The sequence below is a fragment of the Silurus aristotelis genome (assembly GCF_946808225.1).
Source record: "Silurus aristotelis genome assembly, chromosome: 2".
In the NCBI taxonomy this organism is placed as follows: Eukaryota; Metazoa; Chordata; class Actinopteri; order Siluriformes; family Siluridae; genus Silurus; species Silurus aristotelis.
The window spans coordinates 27,585,619-27,611,973 of NC_139575.1; the positions used below are offsets into that span (position 1 = coordinate 27,585,619).

At 36.5% G+C, this 26,355-nt stretch overlaps 1 protein-coding gene across 20 annotated transcripts in view; it reads left to right on the top strand.

Annotated features, from left to right (window-relative positions):
• Positions 1-1,345: 1,345 nt before the first annotated feature.
• chl1b (cell adhesion molecule L1-like b) overlaps positions 1,346-26,355 on the top strand; it is a 96,835-nt gene continuing 71,825 nt past the window's right edge. For 2 of the 20 annotated variants that reach the window (XM_083531541.1, XM_083531535.1), the window contains exons 1-3: positions 1,460-1,732; positions 10,360-10,426; positions 10,629-10,776. The gene's annotated coding sequence lies outside the window, so the exon portion shown is untranslated. Of the gene's footprint in view, positions 1,733-10,359; positions 10,427-10,628; positions 10,777-26,355 lie in introns of all 20 variants that reach the window. The other 18 variants (XM_083531532.1, XM_083531553.1, XM_083531539.1 and 15 more) reach the window with 16 other exon arrangements.

Sequence of the window (26,355 nt, forward strand, 5' to 3'; positions counted from 1 at the left end):
CCAGATTACTACTGTTTTTGTTGGTTAAACTGCTAATTAACAATTTTAACAGCCTAGTAGGGGAGTTTCACATGTTTTTATGGTCCAAATGAATACTGGCAGGAGGGTTTGCTATATTAAATTGTGCCTAGGTGTGAATGATTGTGTAAATGTGGTGTGTATTGTGTGTATAATCAATTCTCAGCTCTTAATGTTTCCAGAATACGCTCCACTGCATAGAATAGATCCACTGCAAATATGCACAGTGCCCTCTATTAGACTGGTGCTATGGGTATTTCATGTAGTAGAATGTGTTGGGCTGACCTCCTATCTTTGGTGTATCCCGTAACCTATCTCTGTTGTATCAGAGATACAACAGAGGCATACGATCTGAGGCATAAGATCTGGATCTACAAAAATGTTAAGCTGGATAAAATTGGTAACTGTTTAATGGTTATAATGGGAGTTGTATTGGATTTTTTATAGAAACTGTAATTATCTCTGTGGGACTTTACTAGCAGTTGGTTGCCTTTTGTTAGTGGCATATGTCTAATGGTTACCATTGGAAGACCAATGTGTCACATGTTAGTGTCTTTAGGGCATTAATAGTGCCTATTATTGTGATTTAATTATTATCATTATAATGATTTAATGATGTTTCGCAAGTGCACTATTCAATGAAAAACATTTAGTAATTATTTTAAACATAGTAAGGTTTAATGGCTAATGATTTTTAATTGTAGTGGATCCTGAGATCTACTCATGTGATCACATGGGCTACTTTCCTCCAACTGACCAAATTGATGCTCATAGAATAATTTGATATGTGTCTGAGCGTGCATCTAGAAGGGATTCTCGTGCTTATCGCCCAGTGTTACTTAGTCAATTCTGACCCTGAAAAAATGAAGCCCATTATAACTGTCCACTTCCTCAGCTTGGTTCCTTGACCATCTGCCCAAACCGGACAGCAGACAGACTGAATTGAGCAGCGATTAGAAGCTGCTGTCTGAGGTGCTGAACACCCCCCCCCCACCACCACCGCCACCACCCTCTTAGCTGCCACTGTACACTGTAAAATCCCTAGAAATCTTTAAAACAATAACAAACAGTATGATCACAATGTCGAAATGTCAGACCTGCTATGACAAGCCTATATAGCTACAACAAACACAGTTCATAATTTTTTTCGTAATTAAATAACATGCAATGAATTGCCCCGAGTATTGGTTTAGGAAACATTCCAAGTAGACCCCTACCCCCGAACATCGCGCGTCAATACCTAGCGCCTAGTTATAATGTTCACGGGAATAATGTCGCTGTCATTGCGTATGTGTAAATGTGTGTGTGTGTGTGTGTGTGTGTGTGTGTGTGTGTGTGTGTGTGTGTGTGTGTGTGTGTGTGTGTGTGTGTGTGTGAGAGAGTGTGTGTGTGCGCAGGCGTGTGCGTTAACCCGGTCACAGCGTGCTGAAGTTGTTGAGATTTTTTTTCGGTTGCCATGGATTTCTAAAAAAAAAAAAGCCATTGACTGCAACTGATCTCTCTCAGAACAGAGCAAAGAGCAGAGCAAAGCTGTTGCGTTACTTTCTTTTCTTTAGCAGAGAGAGAGAGAGAGAGAGAGAGAGAGAGAGAGAGAGAGAGAGAGAGAGAGAGAGAGAATGAGAATGAGAGAATGAGAATCTCGCGCGAGAGGCATTTCCACGCCAGATTTCACTCAGCTATCGCTCGCTACACACACACTCCGACTCTCCGAAAGGTAGGCAAAATATTTATACTATTCACAGTTTTATTTGTCATTAATATTTTTTTTAATAAATCACACAAAAAAAGCACCTGTTTTTTTTTTTTATCCATCCACTCAGTATGTCGTCGTGACAGCGTAATGTGGTGATGGATAAGTCACTGATCCCTATGTGTTAAGTAATGATTTACTTTAAAAATAAAACTGTCCATAGTAAATTTCCTTAGCGCATTTCAAGCATCACGTTCGCTTTGCGTTATTTTGCAGCTTTACTACTGAACAGTATGAAGTTGTACGACTAGAAGGAGTTGCATATATTATTCTCCATTTCTTTTTATACAAATAACACACACACACACACACACACACACACACACACACACTTTTTTTTATTAATTGTTTGATTTTTTAATAGTTTGTTTTTACTTTCATTCCCTATGGTAATGTAAACTGTAGAGCCATCTCCAGAAAAATCACAGCATCAGAATACTAAAAAGCACACTTCATTCCATGCTGTGTTTCAGAAATTAAACAAATTTTTTATATACGTTCAGATATTTGTTACATTATATTTGGTGTGAGCTTTGCTTTGGTACTTACTTTGCTGTATTGTAATTGTCTAATGCTGATGCCGAACACAACAACTATTACTTACAGATACTGTTTTAAAAACTGATTGTTTGAAATGTAGGGAGTAGAGTAGGGTTTTGAAATTGAGATTAGAGTAGGTAATTGCTTCTCTCTAACATGCCTGTTGCTATTTCATTATTCTCACCCATTTACAAGCGTCTGAATCCTGAGTGCAATATGTATTACAGGATATCTGTAATGCATTGAAATCTCATTATCTTAAAAAAACAGCAACCCATTGCACACCATTTTCACCAACACTTTATGAGCATTCCCGTTTCCGATCTGTTGCGAAACCTGATCACTGCAGCTCGGCTTTAATGATATAAAATTAAATTATATCTCAGAGAGAAAGCGCCTGCGAGATGAGCTACACTGATTTAATGACAACAATTAAATTCGCATTAGAGACAGACAGTGGGCTGCTTTCAGAAGACTCCAGTGGACTGAGACATTGTAATTGAATTGGGTAGTGGATGATTGGTTACTGGTTCAGGAAGTCAAGAGTTGTGAAACAGACTGAACTGACACAGAGCAATGTAGCGTGCAAAAACGGGCTATATACACAGATCAGCCATAACATTAAAACTACTGATAGGTGAATATCTCATTACAGTGAAGCTAGTCATGTAGTAGGATATATTAATCAGTGAGTGAACTATAAGTTCTCAAAATTCATGTGCTAAAACCTGAAATCTACATTAAATACAGCATGTGAGCATCGGAATTGGACCATTAAAAGGTGGTCTGGTATGATATTGGTCTGTTTCTTCTTTCTTTTTTTTTTTTTTACATAATGTGTATGGCTAAGTGCATGTGCATTGCTTACCTGATGAGGAAATGGCCCCAGGATGCACTTCCGGAAGAAACTAAGCCTAACATTATTACAGATCAAACACAACCCTTAATAGCAGTAGTCTTTTTACCTGACACAATGCAAACAATTGTTAAGGAAAAGTTTTAGGAACATGACAAAGTTCATGGTGTCGACATGGCCTTTAAATTATCTTGATTCTAATTCAGCTGACCGTCTTTTTAAAGTATTGGACAAACAGTTTTGATCCATAGAGGCCCCAGAGTGCAACTTGCAGCACACACACAGAAATCACAGAACACCTCCAGAGGGCTTGTGATGTTCATGTCTAGAGGGATCAGAGCTGCTCCAATGTCACAAGGGGAAGTTACACAGTATATAGCAAGTTGTTTTAATGTTATTGCTGATTGTTGTTCATTACTAAACTGTTGTAAAAAACAAATCAGATGTGTGCCTTTAAATCCTAATTTATTATGCGATGATTAAAGGACTGTGAAGATCTCAATCATAGCTCCTTATGTTAATCAGATGATATCTCGGTTGAAATGCTCAAATACCAACCATATAAATGTAAAAATATATATTGCAAAAATTCCTCCAAATGTTTTTTTCAGCCAGTTTTCAAGCCTATTATAACAGACTCATCCATTCTAATGAACATTTATGTGCCAAGCCTTTCCTATTGAGGCCACTAACTCCTCACACAGAAAATTAGGGCAAATTCTTCTCTGCCTCTCCAAACTAATGAAAGGAATTAACTGATTGGATGAGCTACAACTCCACAAAATGCATAGCAGGTGCCAGGCAGTGGATTCATCACACAACACAGTGGGCAAGACTGGATTTTTTTTCACAATTTATAATCATAATTCCACATCATAATTTGGATTGATTATTAAAAAAATTCCTTTATGGTACCTTTCTTCTGATTAGATTGCAGGAAAAGGCTCTACCTACATCTATGGTGGAGAACAATTCTTTTTTTTTAAATGTGAAAGTAAAAATCCACATTGTCCCTGATGATATTCATTGAACCCTTTACTATTTATATCTAGCTATCACAGCCAGAGATCAAATCCAAAGCGGTGCTTCCATCTCCATATGCAACTCCCAATTCAGCCATATGAACTCACAACAAAAACACCTGCGCCCTTGCCAAAAAATGCGGTACGCCTTTTTGCACTCTTTTTCATGCCAAGTGGCAGTCTTCTGAGGCTATATGACATTTTACTTAGAAAAGAAGAAAAGGGTTGGGTTTAGGAAAAACCGCAGTAGGATGGGGAATATTTAAAAGAAAGAGTGAAGCAAATGTCAGAAAAATAGCATTACTGTGTTTACCATGTAGTTCACTAAAGGCATGATGGACAAAAAAATTGTTTTTTACTCAGCCTGTTTATATGAATTTAAAATTTGCACCTCAAACGTAAGGAGAAATGGGTCTCTTCAGAAATTGAAAATAACAGCAAAATCTATAACTGTTTTTATGGTTAATGAATTTGGTTTACAGTATCTTTATTAAGCAAATGACATAAAGGGTGGTGAAAATAAATATAATAAATAATGCAGTTTTTTAGCACATGCCTTTCTTGGTATTTATGTACAAGGTGCCTCATAGAGCACCAGTTGAGCTGAGGATAAAATATTCACATGCATTGATTATGTTGGCCCACTATCTTAAGACCTGCATACATATTTAATGTAAATTAGTTGTACAAATTGGGGCATTATGCACGCACGCATGCGCACACACACACACACACACACACACACACACACACACACACACACACACACACACACACACACACATATATATATATATATATATATATATATATATATATATATATATATATATATATATATATATATATATATAAGATAGTGGGCCAAAATAATCAATGCATGTGAATATTTTATCCTCAGCTCAACTGGTGTTCAATGAGGCATCTTGTACACGAATACATTTTGTTAAAATACACCTATTAGAAAGGCATGTGATACACAATTTTAAATAACGGTTGAATGTATATGTGCTACTAAATAAACATCTTAGTGACAATAAAATGCATTGTTTTCGGAATGTCTAGAGCATATAATTAAGGGAATTGTGAGCAGGAACTTACTACCATGCAGCTGATTCATTATTTGCTCTTAAATCATAAATGTTGTATATCAGTTTCAGGTTGCAATATGTACTGAAAGTAATATTACAGCTCTATACTTAATAAACTGTTTCTGCACTACATACTAAGTCAGAATGGTTGTAAACATACAGGTGGGCCTTCATCTGGCCAGTGGTTCCCCTGTTTTAGGTAAGGGTAAATACAGGAAGTATAAATGAAAGATATAATTAGAAATTAGACATATAATTTTAAACACCTGTTAGGTAATATGAAATGGACTATATTAAAAAAGTCTTTTCCACTCTGGAATAATGGGACATTTTGTTCACTATATCTGACAAGTTCTTCAATTGCACAGAGCAGAAAACAGTGATTTATTTCAATTTATGATACTCTTAGAGTACATTAACTGATAAAAGTGTATAAGAATATAAAGTTTTGCTTCATTTATAGTTGATTTGTTTTGTCTACAGCTTTTTTTACTTGCACAAACAATACGATCATATGTTAAGAACAATTAATTGAACTAAAAACAAGTACTGTAGTAAATAAACACCTATATATATATATATATATATATATATATATATATATATATATATATATATATATGTGTGTGTGTGTGTGTGTGTGTATGCTTTATTACAGCATTTAAGTTCACACTGTATACTGTACTGTAAATAAAGCATTGTCACTGTATTCATTTTGACTCTGCAAAAGGATAATGGTATTAATAAATAAGAAGCTATCATATTATGCAATAAGATAGATTCAAAGATTGGGAACTGAATGTGAATTTTTAACTAAGTTTCCAAATTAAACAATTGATTAAATTCCATTTATTTATAAATAATAACAAAAACAGTCGTTATCATGATTAATTGTACAGTCTTAGGTTAAACCCTATGTTGTCACTCATGAATTTCCTTGTAATCCAAAATAAGATGACTTTGGGGAGAGGTTGCCTTACAAGCATGAGTGCACATGAATGACACCCTTTGCTGTCCAGTGAGCACTGGGGGGAGGGCAGAAACACTAGGGGCGAGCACAGCAAAGAACATATCTTATTAAACAGGACCCTTGAGCTAGTGGATGGCCACAACCAATTAATCTGCTCAGGCCATTGAAGGACAAACTGGAAAGTGAGGTCAATGTTATCACACATGCTCAGGGACCGCTTTGCTCAGTAGACTTTCGATGGATGAATGGAAGAAAGGAAAGCCGGATGCTCTGGTTGCAAGATGATTTCCACCCAGTAAAAAAATAAATGCAATGGAAATTACCATACTTTATGTCAATTTTAAATAATGGCATATCAAAGAGAACTCTTGTGTGTTGTATATGAAAGGAAAATGTTTGATGGTGTTATTCAGAAAGACATAAGAAATACTGTACTGGATTTTTATTACACAGATTAGATTAGCACATTAATAACAATGAGATGTTGCAGAAACGTAACTGTTTTTAAATAAAGTATAAAAATAATGCTAATGTCCTAATAAACATAAACATAACATTTAAATACATGTTAATAAAATGTGTTATGATATTATAGGTTTACAGATTTTAATCAATACATTGTCCCTTATATACCAGTATTTTTTACAATGTAGCTATATCAGGTCACCATATCATGCATTATTATTTTAATGGTCAATTATAACACTCCTGTAAAATTACCCTATATGGTGTTATTTTACTAAAGATAACTCATTTAGTGTATATTATAGGAGTGTTATAATGGACCATGAAAAAAACAATGCATGATACATTGATATGAAATAGATATATTGTGAACGTTCTGATGTAGAGGAAAAAATAAGTTTTGTGTGGTGGACATGGGTGTGTGCAAAGCACCCACCAGCTGTTGGTGATTCCATTGCTGTTCTGTTGCAGCTCGTTTGCTTGCCTTGGTGTCTGTAGTAACAACACAGAACATTTTTTTAGTATTGAAGAAAGCAAACAAAGGGCAAACAGAAATCTACATTAACTGTGGTATATTGCGAAAGCCATAACAATCAGCATGTAAAGTAATGTTGTATTTTAATATTTAGTTAATAATTGCATTGTTGCAGTGCATTGCAGTTTAATAGAAGTGTTGTTTTTTTACTCATACAGTAGATTTAATATAAAGCAGTTACTGTATCTAAATATGTTATCCGATTCACACTAGGTTATCTGAATTTCTATAAACAAACATTGTCAGAAATGTATTTTGGTGTGAACCTTAAATCTACTCTGTGTGAAGAATATGTGACAAAAACTGGAGCTTAGCCCGTAGGAAGCTGAATATGCGTAAAAGGCAAGAACCATTAAAATGATGAATGTTCTCGTCTAGCAATGGAATAGCAACCTTTGTCCCCTGTACTCACCATTGAAGACAGTTAGGGGTATTCGCAAAGTTGTAGGAACTCCATGATTGCAGAAAGGGCAAATGGATGGGGGAAAGAAAAGATGAAGTAGGATAGATGTGACAGCCATGGGGACCTTAGCAGTGAAAAGGCTCATTGTGTTTATGGGACGTGATATGAAACATGCAGAGGTTTCCCATTCCTTTCAGCCATAGGTCTCTCTCTGTAACAGGAAGACACCATTTTAAATCTTGTATAAACATGGAAATGGGTAGCCTTTGTGTCTCACAGTATCCTTACTCAACATATCCTAACAACTGAGTACTAAATTGTGTAATAAAAAACTACAGTATTGGTAACAAATCTGTTTTAATCATGTTAATCACAGTTACTAGTTGCCTGCTTTGAGAAAGTCAGAATAGTGCACGTGTCCTATTTTCTACTGCATATTGTCTGCAGACTCTGAATGACTTGGTGTAAAACTGCATATCTCTGTTTAACGAGCCTGCAAAAAAATGGATGCCAGATGCTTGCTTACAACTGCCTGTGTGGGTAAACTGTTTGCTTTCATGCTCTGTCTAATGCATTTCTCCCTTTTTTGTATACCATGAGCTATGTTCTTAATAAACGCTCCAATTTGGCTCAGACCACAAAGCCTATCTGTCACACAGACCGGCAGACCCACACAAACTCTACCTCAATAGCATTCAGTCCATTTTCTATTGCTGTAATGGACACTGCATTTCAGGTCAGGATGCTTCAGTAACATTTATGGTGGAGACCAAACTGTATGCAACTTGTGCTCATGTGCTCTGAATTGCAAAATTTTGTTTACAGCCTTGAGCCCAACACTGTTATCCCCTAATTGAGCATCAGTGTGCTCATCATGAGCTTTCACTACAAACAAAATGAACGCACAGAGCATGCTAAGTAGTTGTGCTGTAGAAACAGTTTATGCAATATCTAGCTCTCAGAGTTTACATTTTTCAATGCTGCATTTGGCAGCAAGACTATAAGAAGAAAAGGATCAAGTTCTCTTGCCAAACCTTGAGTGTAATTTGCTTTATTGTGCCAAAGTGCATTGTGTGAATTACAAAAAAAGATATATAGATAAGCTCTTTATATAACATAATATTTACCCTAATTCACCTGTCCTATATATTTTGAAAGACTTTATGCCTCACTGCGAAGACTGTTTGGGAATTATATATTAGATAATGCAATGATAACCTGGTAGCCTTCTCTTTGTGACTGTCCTTGTGGAAAGAGGAAAAGATTTGTAATGAGCAACAAAAAAAGCAGTTATAGTGCAGATTTAAATGTTCTTTAATGGGCAACTGTTAAAGAAGACAATGCCAAACCATTCAAACTATTTATCAGTTGCGAGTTGTGATTAGGGACCACAATCCCCAGATTCATAATTACACATTTGACCTGGTATAACACCTGCAGAGAACCAGTAACTTTTATGATTTTTCTCCATGTGACTTTTTGTGTTTGCCAAATCCTATTTGTTTGACATATGCTTTTTAAAGGGAACTTGCTTTTTCTTTTATATTCTTACCCACATTATTCTCTTTTCCTTCATATACAGTATTACAGAATTTACAAAACTACAAGGGGTTGGGCTTAATGTCTTTTAGGATTTCCAAGTATACAGTGTAGAAAATGTAATCTTATAATATCTCAAAATCATTGCGACCTTTTGCATTTACAGTTCAGACTCAGACTCCAGACGTATGCTCCTTATCAGAAGATTAAAACAAATAAATCGTGTGAGATTTAATTCTTTTTTTTTTCCTTATTTTTTTTTAATGGCAGTTAATGCAATCATAAAGTGTTAATGGGAGTATGCTACATAGTAATTTCTGGAACATGGTTAATATTTAAATGTACCACAATTGAGGAATGCACCTATAGTAGCTAACATAAAGTACACATGAATAACACATTTTTGTGGATGGCAAAAACATAAACATCAAACAAACTCAATTATCATTTAATTTATGAAAACACTTGTAAACAATAACATATTTTGTGCTATTTTGTTTTAAAAATATTGCCTTCTGGAACAATAAGTCCTGCCAGAAATGTCATGCCATTTGCATTGGACTATTTTTAAAATACACTGTTCAACCATAACATTGAGACCAGTGAAAGGTGAAATGAATATTATTGGTTATCTTGTTACAGTGTCGTCTGTCAAGGAGTGGAATATATTATGCCGCATTAAGATATATTAGTTCAAAGTGCTGATTTGGCCTCATAGTTCACCCAGATCTCAATCCATTTGAGCATTTGTTAAATATGCTAGACAAATAAGTCAGTTTAATTGACGGCCAACCTCATAATTTACAGGATGTCTACTAATGTCTTAGTTCCAGCACATCAGTGCACTTTTAGAGGTTTTGTGGAGTTCATGACTTTTAATGTTGTTGTTTATTTTTGATGTTTATAATGGCTGATTGATGCACCAATTTCCTATATTTCCTGCATTTATTCCAACTGCCTGGGAGATTTCATGGTGAATTTAGCTTGTTTTGTGTTGTGTGTTTGTTACTATTCAGGTCTAGCTCAGACTATTGTAATATGTTATTGTAAGCTTCCTGGAACATCACTCACACTAAATTGGTTTCAGTTAAGCATCATTTATTGTACACATTGACATGCAGAGGAGTGATGCAAACAAAACAGGTTTTCAAAGCTTTTATTCCATTCCAGTTTTTTAAAGAACACCAGCAACAGTTCACCAGATAAGTAATTATATTTGTGGATAATAAAATCAAGGGTAAGAAAATGTATTGTTTATTCTTCTAATGAGTGATTGACTTATAGCCAGCTTTTCATGTGCATATATATATATATATATATATATATATATATATATATATATATATATATAAATGGATTCTCCTTAGGTCTGTAAAATATCTGAGATCTTGAATGTCAGCTTAAATGGCACATTGCCTGTGTTTCTGCCCTGTTAAAAGTGACCCTCACAGAGTGGAGCACCGCATGCTGGTAATTGGACTACAGGGCTGTCAGTCATACTAACAGAGTGGACAAATAAGGTCTGTCCACATTCGAAGATCACCAGCTGCGAATGACAGGCAGCTTACACTTGATTCGTCACAGACAGTAAGTGTATGTTCTCACATCTGGCGTGATTGAGGTGGCTGCAGCTCTTCTTTGTTTTAGTGTTGACTTGACCATAGAAAACACACTTACAGTAGGTAACTGGTAACACATGGGGCCCTTGGTGACACCTGGTCTTCTTTTACTTCAGCCCTGATATGTGTTACACAATCTCCAACATATGTACACACAGCTATCTCTGACATATGATTTTTCCTGTGGTCAAGATGTCCTTGTCCTTTTTATGTGTGTGGCTAGCCACAATGCAGAAATGGAGACAATGAGGTTAGAGAGAGAAAGAGAGAGAGAGAGCGAGTGAGAGAGAGAGAGAGAGAGAGAGAGAGAGAGAGAGAGAGAGTTTGCATTTGAGTGTGTTGAACTGAGAAACAGAGTTCATGGCAAACTCTTCTGTTCCTCTTCTTCTGTTCTGCATCTAATTTCATTATAGATGCTCAGACCAAATAATCTGTAGTTAATATTAAAAAAGAATATAAAAAAAACGCAACCCACTCTTCCTTTCCAGAATTTTTTACCCACCTGTTTTTTTCAGGCCCTCACAGTTTGAGCTTCACTGTGCCAATCCATCAATTTGACCCTGCATTCCTGTAGTTCAATTTTCGGCATTTATTGTCTTTCTATAAAACTCCCTGGTGGTCTAGTGGTTAGGCTGCGGCGCTCTCACTGCTGCCGCCCGGGTTCGATCCCCAGTCAGGGAACCAACCCCAGCCATTAGGGTTGCACAAGCCTTAGTGCCGGTCCCAAGCCCGGATAAATGGGGAGGGTTGCGTTAGGAATGGCATCCAGAGTAAAAACATGTGCCAAATCAAACATGCGGATGATCCGCTGTGGCAACCCCTAATGGGGGAAGCTGAAAGAAAGAAAGTTTATTGTCTTTCTATAAAACTACAGACATGATACAGGTCTTCATGGCTGTTCATGGAGAAAATGACTGCAAGAACTAACACCGCATTCCTTTACTTTGACTGTTAGATTCTGTTCTGTACCCTCATGCTTCAAAACCACTTTTACAATGATTACTTTAGTTGTTTTACAAAGTGTTACAGAAAGTACACAAATGTACAGCAGACAAAGTCACTTTATATATAATAGTGTCGTAATCTGGGCCTTCAAACTAACTTATCCACCGAAACTTAATGCAGACATAAGGCTTCATTACTACTGCGCAGAAGCTTTTTGTTGCCATAATGACTTTTTTCATCCTTACTGCTGTGTAAATAATAGAAAATGGATCGGTAGTAGCACTGCTGCCAGACGCTGCTGGGAGCATTAGCATTAGCAGTGGAGTCACGCCAGCCTGCTTTCATGCTCTGATGTGCGGATGGCAAAGCACAGCTAGCAGTGATTGCTAACGCAAGCATTTCATCACTCATGCTTAGAGTGAGACGTGTGCTACTAGTGCTTAAATGTAGCAAAAAAGAAAAAACATTTTTGTTTTCCTGTTAAATACAGAAAGCACATTTTCAACTCCCTATTGTGCAAAAAGAAGTGTGAGGAACCCTTACCTGCTATCGGCAATGACTGAAAGGTGGAGTGAGTAGATATGCCAGGAATTCATAAAGGGTTGTGGCTGGGAATGAATGATTGCACTTCACTCTGCCTGTAATAAACAATATGTCGGTTCCTCCCTCTTATTGGCAAGCATGAAAGGGCAAGCTTGAGTTGGAAATGAAAGTTAAGGGTTTTTGGCATTCATCTTAATGGGAGGTATAAATGGTGTACGTACGTATATGTGTGTGTGTGTGTGTGTGTGTGTGTGTGTGTGTGTGTGTGTGTGTGTGTGTGTGTGTGTGTGTGTGCTGTGCACAGATAGATAGAACTAATTTTGCATTCAGTGGAATCAAAGCTGTATCATCCCTCACAATGAGCCAAAGACTCAATGTCCCAAATGCATTGCACCCCAGCCAAGCAGTCAATATGGAAGCTATCTAACTACAAGCTAAATAAAGGTGTGTGTGTGTGTGTGTGTGTGTGTGTGTGTGTGTGTGTGTGTGTGTGTGTGTGTGTGTGTGTGTGTGTGTATATAATTTATTGCTTAAAGTATGCCAATCACTATAGGGAGTAGCTCAGTGCCAATTCACATGGTATATACAAGGTCAGCAATAACACCGACTAAAACACAAAACCATTCTCAAATCCTTAGAGACAAAAGGAGTGTTATAGACATGGGCCATGTTACATGTGTGCGGCTGGGATATTTTGTGATTTAGCATTTTCCTGCACGCTTGGGGGACGAATGAAGACAGACAGCACAATCAGCAACATTGTAAGCCAATGCGTTGGGGGATGCTACTTCATTAACTGCAGAGAGTAGCAACACCACCCCAACCAGCATTACACCACCATTATGTACCAGAGGCCAGAGACCACAATAACTGCCTCTTTCTGCTATATCTGCACTTTCTACCGGCTCATTTGAGACCGATGAAATATGGGGTGTGGGACATTTGCATGAGCCTTGTAGTGCCTTGTACCAAGGAGCCATTTTGCTTTTTTCCTTCTGCATCTCTGGCAGCAGTCTTTATAATAGAACCCAATTTAAAGGAATCTCATATAGGTTTTGATAAACAATTGCCCCATTAGTTATAAAATAAGGAGGAACAATAATTACTAAAGGGTTGTGATTACTTAAGTGGGTAGGACATATGTTCAGCTTTCTCATAGACCTTTAATTGCACCAAAGCATTCTTACAGCCTCTTACTGGCTCTAAGGATTAAAGATGCACACTGTTGAGAGACGGCCACCGGCAGCATTTACTCAAAGATACACCATGCTGCAGTCTGCATTTATCAATCTGTCACTGCTGGTGCTGAAAATGGCACGAGTCAATACAATAAGACAACAATGGCCATTAATCAACTGTCTACCAAAATGTTTCTGTAATTCTCATCAAAAGGGTTCACAATTGCATGTTTGCCAAGCATAGTCTCTGGTGTCTTGCTGAGGATATGGATTTTTCTGCACCAAACTGAGCAGTCCCCATGCGCACCAGCTTTGCTGTGGCTGATTTTGAATAGACCCAGTTCAATCAATAACTATTGGATTGAACTCACTGAGTTCCAAATATGGCAAGAGAACTTATCTATATCTCCTAGTTAAAAGCATGATCAATCTTGATCCAAAGGGACAATGGGTTTGAGCAGCCATAGCCATGCATAGACAAATATTAATACACCAACAGGAGGTTTTTTCATTGAAATGTGAAAATATGTGATCAGTTGCTACTCTCAGAACAATTACTAAGATGCCAAGGAGATCAACAGGGGTGAACAAGTTGCTTTGAGAATGAGAATAATATTATGCTAAATTAGAGCCATGTCAAATCGAATCAAATCAAATTTTATTTGTCACATACACATACATACAGGGTACGACATGCAGTGAAATGCCATGTGTCCTTATACTGATTGGGATCATTTTTATAGTAGTTACTTTTGCTTTAAAAATTAAGGAACAATCACTTTCTCAGTTTTAAATGATATACAATAGTTGAATCCACTTTCATTCTGGTTCGACTGAATTGTTTTAGTCTGTCTGTTTGAATGCACCAAGAAAAAAAAAGGAAAAAAGGAACTGCATGGGGTTACCTGCATGGGAAACACAAAGAAAGCACAGAGAGTAACATCGGTTGATTAGAAAAAGTGAAATTTCATTGAAGATTCATGACACCATGAAACCATGTTTTAATGGAGTTCGCACCCTTTGATTCCACACCAGTGGTTAGATGTAATCTTATTATCGCTTAATTGTGTTTCTGAGGTTCCTGCCCATCAGGACCTCTGATCTTTACTAACAGAAAAAGCAAGGCTCATCTAACTCATCAAGCCTTTTCTTAGTGTTTGCTTTCATTTCTCATTTAATTCTCTATCAGCATATTATTTCTTCTCATCACATATCCACCCCATAGGCAGTATTTCCAGATATATAGTCAAGTGAATTTGCTCAAATAAATTCTATCCAAATTCTATTATTTTTCCAAAATATCTCATCTGTACTGTCAGGGAACATATTCAAAACTAAAAGGCTTTAAAGAAAAATAAATAAATGCACAAGCCCAACATCATTTGGATCAATTTCCCTTCCCCCAGCAACCTTATTTCAAATGTTGTGTTCTCAGCAGAAGAAACGTCCCTTAACACCCCTTATTACTTCTGGAGGGGAAAAAAAAATGGTTGTGACAGTTTTCACAAAAATACAAATCTATACCCTAAATATACACTCAGCGCATGAAATAAATTGCAAGGTGGACGAGAATGACTGTAAACATATATGTTTTTAATTTAGAAAGCAGATTTGCTGATATGAGCATTTGACACCATAGGGGAGATCGCTAGCTTAGTGTCAGAGTAGGGGGTGGGGATCTGGAAGTGCATAACTGAGCAACTGCCTGGTTGAATCTCCATAGCCTAGGCTAGCAGAAGGGGATTTCCTTTTAAAATCTTAATTTTAAATCCATTAAATCTTACTTTTTCTGGTAAGAATACTGAAAGCTTTCAGGGAACAACACAGTGAAATACTATACGTAATAGAGTCATTTTAAGGCATATATTTGTATGTTTAATCATTTAGTAATGTATGTGCCCAGAAAAGTGTAAAATGGCTCAGATGGCTTTTATTAATATTTGAATGACTTATATTTCACTATTGAATGTTGATGATTTGATGAAAAAATACATCTTTTGAGCAGTGCCAGTGGTTTAAAGGTATGTCCATATTCATTACAATAGAACTAAAATAATTGTATTTGTTTAAAACACTGTCGATCTACACTAGAGTTTTTAAGCATTTAAAAAAATTTGCTGCAAAGACTGAACAGGCTAAAAAAAAACTTACATCCCTATAAATTTCATGCATAAAAACGTTAAAAGACTTGGCCTTCATCATTTCCATCAGCCTTGTATTTACTTCATGTCTCTCTGAATGAATGCGATTGTGAGTAAACATGCAATCCCCTTTTAAAAAAATGCAATTTGAAGGTTGCACAAAGTGACATTAATATTTAAATAAACTATTGAGCTTGATAGCAGGCACAACAGCCACAGTGTTACACTTTGGCTGTTGTGCATCACCCGAATAAAAATACATAGTTTCGGAATATCTCAGTGGTTTCAGTTCACACTACCAAGTGAACAATTGTGTTTTTGCTGGGCAGAGACTCTGTCTCAGTATAAAAGGAAGGCCAAAATGTGTTGCTTTTTTAAATGTATGCAGAATAATATGGACATAGCTTGAATAGCACATAATTACTTGTGTCAGGATCAAACCTGTGACCCTGAATCTGAGTCACAGCACTTTGGGTTATGCATTTTGTTGTGCATCTCATCATTAAAAAAAAAAAAAAGAAAAAAAAAGAAAATAAAGTAAATATCTTTCTCTTTTGCATATCAGCCTTTTATCATAGGTCTTGCTGTTTACAGTATGTTCATTTGTTCGGGGGGAAACAGAGTTGCCCTGTCTTATATTTCATACAATAAGCCCTAATAAGTCATAATAGACATACCAACAACATTGCAATGATAGGAAACTTACAGCAAACTAAAGACCTTTCTGCACTCTGTAGACATGTCTCACATGTCTCACAAAATGTTTTAAAAAGTGTGTTTTAAAAGTGTGATACATGTGGTACTCCTTTGGCAGATGCTGAGAAAAACCATCATTGCATATAAAGGCATTCTTATCTTTAGCACATTCCCTACTTGCTTTCAGTGGTTTGAAGTACAGTATTTCCACTTTGAAATATCATGGCAGCATTGTGTACATTCATTAGTGTTGTGGGATAGCAGCTTGTCCTTCAGTTGTCTTTAACTTTGATCTCCTTTATTCATATATGAATTATGTATAAAATAATAATTTTGCTAACCTAGTTGTGGATGTATGATGTTGCTGACTTGCTTTACATGCTGTAAATTTCCTCAGAAGGAGCTTTACATGTATTGTTAATATATCTTAAACGTTATCATAACTTTAAAGTTCTTTTTATTTATTTATATATATATATATATATATATATATATATATATATATATATATATATATATATATATATATATATATATATATATATATATATATATATATATATATATGATTAATGTCACTGACACTCTTTTCTTCTTGCAGAGACAGAACACAAGCATTCTTGTGAACAGTGTAGTGAAAGAACCTGAGCAATTCCTTTTAAAATAGTTATGTTTGCACAATGTACAAATTCATTGCGAAGGATTTTTTCCTCTTTATGAATTCTCTGTGCTGTAGTGGTCCACATATGGTGGAAATTCATTGATACTGTTGCTGGAGCTGGCTTTAATAAACTTCAGTGCTCTTTATTGGGCTGATTTTAGCCATGGCAGGCTGGAGAAATGTATTGCTAATGCATTTGTTGCTAATATTTAAGGTAGCACTCATGCTGTTAGCTTTAACATGAGTTCCGATTTAATTTTTAGTAACATTCCTAAAAAATGGGCTTGTAGCTACAATTTTCAACAACTGTTAATGAGCTAATTAGCATTTTATACAGCTATGTTTTCAAGACTAACAGCTCAGGGGAGATAAGTTTACAAAAAATATTTTATTTTTAAGTTGCTTTGAAGCATCCCCCAACCTTTTTTTTATTATTCCACCCCTAACCCCTGCATTATATACACCCTTATTCAGCTAAATCAATTTTGGATTAGTGGGAATCAATAAATCTTAGAGTTCCACAGCCATTGAGAGTCTTTATTAGCTGAAAGACCTGACATTTGCAGTGTGATAAACTTCCAGGCAGTGTGTTTGTGCATGAGTCTTGTGATTCTTCCCTCATAATTTCAAGATAAAGCACTTGTTTCCTAGACACCTCCTGAATGCTGCCAAGCAATGCAACTAGCCAATGAACTGAAAGCGCAAAAGTAAAACTCCTGAAATGCATAGCTTTTTCACTTCCAGTGAAACAGCCACACAAAAATGTATTAACTGTCAGACTTCCCATTTTCTGTTCCAAAGTTTAATATGAGCAAAACGGGGGGATTTGAAAACCACTCTCTTAATAGAGCCTTTCACAGAGGCACAGGACGACAAACAAGCGCTTTCATTCAGCGCCATCCAAAATGCAAATGCCCCTGGCCCTTAACACTTTTTTTATTGAGGTTCCCATGTCACAATATGGCATAGAGTGCATCAGTGCCTGATTTTGCATGTGCGCCATCAGAGCAGTGAAACACATTAAAGTTTTCCAGACCGAAAACAAGATGTGGGGTTTTCCTGTATAGGAAATGACATTCTAGGAATATTTGTTAATCAATCTAGACTTTCGTTAATCTTAAATTTCCATTACTGTGAACCTATGATGTGCAGAATTGTGCAAATGCTTCCCGATTAGTGTGATATTAATATCGCTCTAAATAACTTTTAACTGTTTTTTGAAATCTTACAATAAATCAATAAATATCATTAATCAATAATTTGCCTATTCAACAGAAGGCACTAAATGCAATTATTGTTTAGTTGTTGTCACACTGTGTCTTTGGAAACATTCAGGAAAAGAAGCTATGCACAGTACAGGATGCAACAGAGGACACTTTTTCTTTGAACCAGTTAAAGTCAGGCATGTCAACAGTTTTTCTAAGGTCACCAAGTTTCCGCCACAGTCCAAACAGAGGTACTTAAACGGAGGCTTTTGTTTTGACTCAAGCCAATTCCTGAAGACGGAACTGAAACGCAGGTAGTCAAAGAGTCTCCTGCTCTCTGCAGTGGGTAGATGCGCTGCCTTGCACACTAATGAGAGCTTTCCTTTTACAATGTAGAAAGCAAAAGCAATTACTTCCTTATCTGGGCTTCGCAAGACCACTTTGCTCTTCCATGTTGAGGGTAAAAATACATAAACTGATTACTTCACCTTCAGTTGGCCTAAATTTCAGTCTGGCTCTTCGAGCTCTACATAGCAGTGAGCTTTACCTTCAAAGAGAGCAATTTCCCAAATTGAATTTTACACACTTATTGATAGATCAAAGTTCCTGAATGATTGCCAAGTCCTGTTTATACTGTAGAAGCCTGCAAATGCATGATCATCATATTTCTTAAAAACAGTTCTAATGTGATTTTATGTTTCTTAAAAACATAAAGGCAGAAAAACATAAATCAGATGTTGGACGGTGTACAACACAATTCATATAGTTTCAGTTTATCTACTATATTCTCCTACATGATATTGTTTATTTCTGAAATAGGAAAAAATTCCATTGTGACAACTAGCCTTGTATGGTATGTATTGATGGGTTATTAAAATCTTAGAATTTACTACAAGAGTCTCAACAGCTAAATATTAATATGTAAAACAATTTGAATGATATTCTAAAAAAAGAAAATAAGTCAGTTAAGTAGAAAAGTCTTTAGTTCTTTGTGGAAAAGTGCTCAAAGCCGATTCTTTTAACATATATGAATTTTCATGAGCATTATCTAGGGACATAACCTATTTTCGTTCAAATTCTCTGCCTATTTTCGCTTGTTTCCCCACAGTGCCACATTACTCATGAAAGAAATTACTCTTTTTGACATATTTTCTGTTGATGTCGTATTTACAAAGCTCAACTCAAAGGCAGTGAATGTGAGGTGTGGCTTCCAGAACACTCTGGGCAAAAGTTATTCACTGCAGATTTTGGTGACCTCTGAGATAGATAGTGATTCAGCAAGCTATTACAGTATCCTGTTGTCTCTCTCTCTCTCTCTCTCTCTCTCTCTCTCTCTCTCTCTCTCTCTCTCTCTCTCTCTCTCTCTCTTTCTCTCTCTCTCTCTCTCTCTCTCTCTCTCTCTCTCTCTCTCTATTTTTCTCTTTCTCTGTCTCCATCTTTCTCTTTTTGACACATACTGTACATACTGCCTTTTCATCCTGACTGGATGACACTTTCTTTACTTCCTTTGTATGAAAATGGGTTTCTATCAAGTGGAATATTACTTTATTGTTGTGCAACTTATAAGTGATTGTCCACTACACTCTTTAGCTTGTTTATTTCTTCACATCTTTGAAGTTTTTGTCAGGAGTACACAATGCAAGCATGCTGTTCAAACTAGCCTGATTGCTCAGCTGTACACAGTCAATAGATGAGAGCAGAGTCAAACAAAAGGACTGTCAAAATAAGACTCATCTGTTTCTTGGCATGCCAATAACAATGTTCAATCAATGTGGATGAATCATGTAATGTAAAAGTGTAATGATCAAATATTATTTAAACAATAATAACAACTTGTTAAAAGAAAACTATTCATATTTTCAGTTGATATATTTAAAAAAAAAAATAAATAAATAAAAATTCCTTTACCAAACCCTTCTCTTAAAGGAAAATTCAGTTTCCTCAAACAGGAAGCCATTGTTACTGATTACTACTAAAAGGCATGTTGATGCAAATGCAGCAACACTCTATCAGTAAAATTCATCGAGAGGTTTAACAGTCACGCTCAGATCATAGAGCGCAGGATGAATAGAAATGTACAATAAAGGAAAAAGGAACACTGCTCTCTTTCATCTGAGTCATTACAAGTCTTCAGAGAGTGTTGCAAACATCTGTTAAGTATGCACGCTAACAGTAGCCCTGCTGGCCTCTTTGTTAATTCAATTCACATTTACTTTGGCTGACATCATAGTTCAAAAGGGTAGTAGCAAAATTATGCTGCTGCCCTGAGTAATAATTATCATGTTAGCATATGAGTCTATATTCAGAAGTCTGGTTTGATGTGAATATTAAGCAGAGTGGTTCTATTAGATGTGAAGTGTTTAAACAGATTCTGATCAGGAAATGTATTAGCAATTAAACAGAAACAAGATAATTGTGAATGCTAAGTGGCCGAATGCAGAGAGAACTATTATGAGTTGCAGGTATAAGTAGGTTATAAATAATTTTCTTGAATGCTCATATTATTTAGTTGTTTAAATTGAAAAGACTCTGTCAATGTTTGCAAATATCGTAATAAATCTCAGTTTATAAGCCAAAAAAAAAAAATCCGATCCACACTTGTCAATCGCCAGAAAGCAAAACATTCAATAATGAATTGACAACAGAAGCCAAGGAAATAATAAAAAAAAAAAGAATGAAAGAGCTGTCAGTCATTTATATCAAGCATAATAACCCTTTGTCAGATGAATGGCAGCATATGGAATGCATCTTTCAAGAGCAAATCTGACTAACGGAAAACATGCCAGATATAAAATACATGTGATAGACAAACTCAAGTGTGTAAAACATTCCTTTTTTTTTTTTTTTTTACAAATGTAATGACTTGTTTAATGTCACACACTGTATAAGAGAAATTTTGTCGAAAGTGTGAATGATGGAAATGCCCTTATTTTTCAGTGTGAGAGAAGCTTATGGTAAAGCCACTACTTTGGAATCCCTTTTTATTAAGCGATGTAATGTCCTAGCTCCCCTGTGACAAAAAGAATATAGTTTGTTTAAGATGGAAATAATCTGTGATTAATATTTAGTATTTAATATTTAAGTTTCTTCACCAATTCTGGTTCCCTATTTTAATGTAAACATGTGTAATATTGATCCTATGTACAAAAGGTTTTCCTTATTCATAATTTCTTTTATTGAAACATGACACTGAACTGAATTTGATTTAAAATACATCATAAGGATTTGCACATTCACTGTTATTAAAGCAATAAGGGGACATACCAAATTTAAATGAAATCGGAAATGTGTGTAAATATTTCAAACATCCTTCTTTTTACTCGTGTTTTTAAAAAATAAAACTGTTTTTTAAAAGAAGAAAATATATAATCTGAATAATACTATCTAGTGACACTTGAATCACACATCAATGGATGCACAACATTTTTTGTAGACACACTGTTAGTGTGTCCATGATATCCAGCCTATCCACATTCTCAAAACAGATATTTGGAGATAATAATTATTTATTCCCACAATTCTAAACAAAATAGCAGCAAATGTTTTCACATTATTATGAGGAGCAAAGCAGCATGTAGATTATAAAAATGCACAACAGGAAAAAAAAGCAGGACATAAATATATGCCTACATGATCAGATCACCAGCTTCCAGTATGGCTGTAAAGCAGTGTTTCTCGGTGTGCCTCCCCCTGCACAATTTGTGGTTTTCCTTGTTCCTAATTCACCTGATACAACCAAAAGCGAATGAACAACCCTGAAACAGATTGAACTGGGTGTGTTAAAGGAGGCAAAGCATGAAAATGTGCAGGGCAGTGGTTCTCAGAAGACTGTAAGGAAATTGCTCACATTATTGGCCTAGTGGGTTCAAAGCTCCCAGATGTGCACCGCAGGTGTTGCTATACAATAGATTACAAGGCCGTAAGGGTCACTGCAATGTAAAACGAGACCACTTATAGTTAAAAACAGTGTGTAAGAATGAATAGGGTATCCCGGAACTGACTAAACTACAGACTGTAAAGATGATTTGCATCAGAAGTCTTTTGGAATACAGCAAACTATAAATTTCAGAATTTGCCTTCAGTAGGAAAACAATAAAAAATAATAAAATAAAAAAAGAAATGTTTTTAATGACAGAAAAACACAGAATTGTTGACATTGTTGCAGATTTATTAAAAAAGAAAAACTGAAATATCACATGGCCCTAAGTATCCAGACCCTTTGCTGTGACACTCATATATTTAACTCAGGTGCTTTCCATTTCTTCTGATCATCCTTGAGATGGTTCTACACCTTCATTTGAGTTCAGCTGTGTTTGATTATACTGATTGGACTTGATTAGGAAAGCCACACACCTGTCTATATAAGACCTTCCAGATCACAATGCATGTCAGAGCAAATGAGAATCATGAGGTCAAAGGAACTGCCTGAAGAGCTCAGAGACAGAATTGTGGCAAGGCACAGATCTGGCCAAAGTTACAAAAAGATTTCTGCTGCACTTAAGGTTCCTAAAAGCACAGTGGCCTCCATAATCCTCAAATGGAAGACGTTTGGGACGACCAGAACACTTCCTAGAGCTGGCCGTCCGGCCAAACTGAGCTATCGGGGGAAAGAGCCTTGGTGAGAGAGGTAAAGAAGAACCCAAAGATCACTGTGGCTGAGCTCCAGAGATGCAGTCAGGAGATGGGAGAAAGTTGTAGAAAGTCAACCATCACTGCAGCCCTCCACCAGTCGGGGCTTTATGGCAGAGTGGCCCGACGGAAGCCTCTCCCCAGTGTAAGACACATGAGAGCCCGCATGGAGTTTGCTAAAAAACACCTGAAGGACTCCAAGATGGTGAGAAATAAGATTCTCTGGTCTGATGAGACCAAAATAAAACTTTTTGGCCTTAATTCTAAGCGGTATGTGTGGAGAAAACCAGGCACTGCTCATCACCTGTCCAATACAGTCCCAACAGTGAAGCATGTTGGTGGCAGCATCATGCTGTGGGGGTGTTTTTCAGCTGCAGGGACAGGACGACTGGTTGCAATCGAGGGAAAGATGAATGCGGCCAAGTACAGGGATATCCTGGACAAAAACCTTCTCCAAAGTGCTCTGGACCTCAGACTGGGCCGAGGTTTACCTTCCAACAAGACAATGACCCTAAGCACACAGCTAAAATAACGAAGGAGTGGCTTCACAACAACTCTGTGACTGTTCTTGAATGGCCCAGCCAGAGCCCTGACTTAAACCCAATTGAGCATCTCTGGAGAAACCTAAAAATGGCTGTCCACCAACGTTTACCATCCAACCTGACAGAACTGGAGAGGATCTGCAAGGAGGAATGGCAGAGGATCCCCAAATCCAGGTGTGAAAGACTTGTTGCATCTTTCCCAAAAAGACTCCTGGCTGTATTAGATCAAAAGGGGGCTTCTACTAAATACTGAGCAAAGGGTCTGAATACTTAGGACCATGTGATATTTCAGTTTTTTTTTTTTTATAAATCTGCAACAATGTCAACAATTCTGTGTTTTTCTGTCAATATGGGGAGCTATGTGTACATTCATGAGGAAGAAGAATGAACCTAAATGATTTTAGCAAATGGCTGTAATATAACAAAGAGTGAAAAATTTAAGGGGGTCTGAATACTTTCCGTACCCACTGTATATATATATATATATATATATATATATATATATATATATATATATATATATATATATATATATATTTCCAACAGAAAGCAACAATGACTGCCAGTAAAGTAATTAGCCAACTCAATCAAACGTGCAAAGCTAGCAGAGACATTTACATAATAATAGAATTTCAGAGCACACCTTGTACAAATTTGCCTACACGCCCCAGGATCTGGTATCTTCTTATAATTTTTAATGTGTCTGAGAATAACAACATGAAGTGTGCAACCTATTTAACTTTTAATTTTCTTGCTTTATAATTTTTGGGTCAAATTTTACACCCAGCTGTTTTAACCCCTTTTTCATTTGTGTGTTATGTGTGTGTGATCCTTTATAAAAGGCTATTTACTTAACTTCAGGCACACTGTGATAAGAGCTGGGACTGCTTTTTTTCACTTTGGTCTCTTGATGTAAGAAATGAATCATCAGTTATTTAATATTCCTGCATTATCAAAACCATCGAGACAATACTGATTTATTCATGAGCAATCACTCTCATCCAGGAACATCCAACACACCAACACATACACCAACACATATAGTCATCTTCAATTCAATAGACATTTTACAGTATTCTGTAGCCTTGTTTGATCGCAGTCAGCATGGCAAATAAAATTCACTTGATTCCCCCCAACCCACCTTCAATAAATTCCATAGGATTTTGCTTTCAGTAAGTGGAACCCACAAGCAAAGTTAATCCTTGGTGCAATTTTCCGCTGTTGGATTAGTCTTGTATATTAACATTACATTCCGTCTCTCAACCCTGACCTCAGTCCTCCAGCTCATCTCTCCTTAAAAGGCATCAGCTCAATGTTGAGACCTTATCTTGGCAAGCTAACCAGAAGTTAGCTGGAGCTTATCTCATTAAGGCGGCAGGAGGAGAAGAGGCTCGGATATGGATGCTTCCAAGAAACATTAATCTCACTTGTTGGAAATCTGATTTCGCAGCACAGGAGGCGTTTGTTTGGCGGCACGCTTTCCGCCTGCAGCCCTCTGCAATGAACTTCCTCTCCTGGCAGGTGGGAAGATGATGGTGATGATCCACACAGAGCACTATGCCTGCAGCACTGCTGTATTTAATTATTATCGAACCATTGAACTACTTTCATTTTGAGCAGGGACACATTTCTTTTTTTTTTATTCCAGTTCTTTGTAGTGTTAACTCTAAAACCAGTCTAAACACAATTGTTTAAAGGGTTTAGAGGTAGTACGTTGCTATGCATTCAAAATGACTTGGATGGTTGTTTTAGTGAATTTGTCTCCTTGACTCCATGTTTGTCCAACGTTCTTAATTGTCTTGTGTAAACGTTCAAAAAACCCCTGAGCACCAGACCTTTGACTTTGTTAAAGCTGAGTACTCTGGGGGGGGGGTTGAGCAGCTCATAGATTTCTAGGGTAACATGATTAAAATGGGTTGAACAAGACTCATTTAAAACCTGTCAACATCAACAGTCCATAAGTGTGGTGAAGGGAGCAAGAACCACTAGTTAGCCTGTCTCTTACTGTTTATTTATTTATTTTGTATTTTTCTTGACAGCATGTTTATCCATAAAGTTAGATTGCAGTAAGTTTGAATGAACCTAACATTTGGTGCTAGGAGTGTTATTATGATATGTGATGTGTGTTTGCCCGAGACCTCTGGTGAGGCTGCCAATCAGGAAAGCTGATCACATAATGGTTCTAGCCATCATCACAGGGAGTGCCATCTGTGATCAAGTCTGCCAATGGAAAGTCTGGAAAAGACTGAGGAGACAGAATAAATCATTGAATAGTATTTTAGTCCTGCAAACCATCTCACACACACAGCAACTGTAAATGTCTCATGCAATTGTCACCTTGAGATTTACCATGCTTAACATTTCACTCACCTACATACACTGTAGTTTGGGGGGGTTTGGCAAGGGAAAAGGTCGGCTCCAGGCATGCAAATGCTATCTGTGTCCATGCTTGACTACACTGTAAAATGAATACCTGATGTGATTCAGTTGTGGTGTATGTTGCTCTCACCTATAAATTAAGGTCTGGAATCAATTTAGACGCTGTTAATGTGTCAAGGCTAATAGGGAACTGCATATAAACACTGATGGGTACTTCATCTGGAGAGGCATATGGCAATAGAGTTCATAAAGAGCACCCATCAGATATCCAGACATAATGTTAGGCATGTGTGAGTTCAAAAGGAGCTGCTGAAAAATAAACGTTATGGCTTTGAAACTGAATAAAAACACCCGCCAAATTAAACTTTTCCTAAACAAATGAAAACCAACCAAAACAAAAAGAGTAAAGCATCAAACCGTTTTTTTATGGTGACTAGATGCAGGTAATTTTTGTATCTATATTGACCATACATGTTTTTAATGAATAATACTTTAACTTAATTTTGATAGAGACAAAATTACAGTATATATAATGTTTATTGATTTTTATATATTTTTTTTTATCAACTTGCTAGCCTTTTATCCTGCTAACCTATTATCCCAGTGGCGGGCCGTGCATTTGGTACCT